This window comes from Schistocerca serialis, chromosome 3 (genome assembly GCF_023864345.2).
Source record: "Schistocerca serialis cubense isolate TAMUIC-IGC-003099 chromosome 3, iqSchSeri2.2, whole genome shotgun sequence".
Classification (NCBI taxonomy): Eukaryota; Metazoa; Arthropoda; class Insecta; order Orthoptera; family Acrididae; genus Schistocerca; species Schistocerca serialis.
The window spans coordinates 958,804,237-958,805,555 of NC_064640.1; the positions used below are offsets into that span (position 1 = coordinate 958,804,237).

The window sequence follows — 1,319 nt, forward strand, 5'->3', positions numbered from 1 at the left end:
TGCTAGCACGCGTCAGTGCACTGCAAGATTGTGGTATTTTGCGTGATTTCGAGGATGAATATGGGCAGTATTGTTTTTACAGTGGTGTGCCAACACCGTTGTCTTGTAAGTCGGGTTAACCTATGGTGCCCTAGACGGTCGAAATGCGGGCATAAAGCCTACCATGCCAATGTGCTGGTTGGAGATTTGTGGCTCGTGACTGTCACAGATAAATAACCCAGAAAGTATGCTTGGAGATTCGTGACAAACTGTTTAGCTGACGTGTGGTGGGTAACTGTATCCTCAACAGGCACCAGTCCTGGCTTGGTCGTATTACATTGCCTCTGGAAAAGTGCACTTCGATCGCTAAAACCGCATCACACAGTAAAAGAAGTTGCAGCTACAAATTTATTGTCTTGTATAGTCACGGCTAACCCACTTTCTCGAGTTTCAGTGCGTCGTAGCGAGATCTCGGAGGCCGTGTCGTACGACGCGCACATCACTGTCGTCGTCAACAACAGCGAGCAGCGAGACGTCTCAGCATAACAGGAATTCTGTAAAGGGTATTGTATGAAAAAACATGTACCATATACTAGGATAAGCTAAACCTTAGGATTAAGCAATAACTAGATACTTAATAATGTGTGGGTTTTCTACCAAAAGTAGGATTGTTTGGTGTGCGCCTGCTGGAAGGCGATTTTTCAGGTCAGCAAACCACAGATCCGAGATGGAAGTACGACGGACGAGCAAACGTAAAACATAGCCAGAATGAGAATTTCACTCTGCAGCGGGGTGTGGGCTGATATGGAACTTCCTGGCAGATTAAAACTGTGTGTTGGACCGAGACTCGAACTCGGGACCTTTGCCTTTCGCTGGCAAGTGCTCTACCAACTGAGCTACCCAAGCACGACTCACCCCCTGTCCTCACAGCTTTACTTCCGCCAGTACCTCGTCTCCTACCTTCCAAACTTTACAGAAGCAGGAGAGCTTCGGTAAAGTTTGGAAGGTAGGAGACGAGGTACTGGCGGAAGCAGAGCTGTGAGGACGGGGTGTGAGTCGTGCTTGGATAGCTCAGTTGGTAGAGCACTTGCCCGCGAAAGGCAAAGGCCCCGAGTTCGAGTCTCGGTCCAGCACACAGTTTTAATCTGCCAGGAAGTTTCAAACGTAAAATAGTTGCATGTTCTTTATTGTTCAGTAAACTTCAACCAGCGGAATTACATAATGTATTGAAAGACATAGGTTATATATAGTTAGCAAAGGATAGTTAATTCTTGAGCATGTCTACTGTCGATCTATATAAGTAATAATAATGTTAGTGTGGGCCCGCACGTTGACTATCC

General features: G+C 46.5%; 1 non-coding gene across 1 annotated transcript; it reads left to right on the forward strand.

Annotated features, from left to right (window-relative positions):
• Nucleotides 1-1,038: 1,038 nt before the first annotated feature.
• On the forward strand, nucleotides 1,039-1,113 carry Trnas-cga (transfer RNA serine (anticodon CGA)). The gene has a single exon. It is a non-coding gene; the product is annotated as a tRNA-Ser (tRNA).
• Nucleotides 1,114-1,319: the final 206 nt, after the last annotated feature.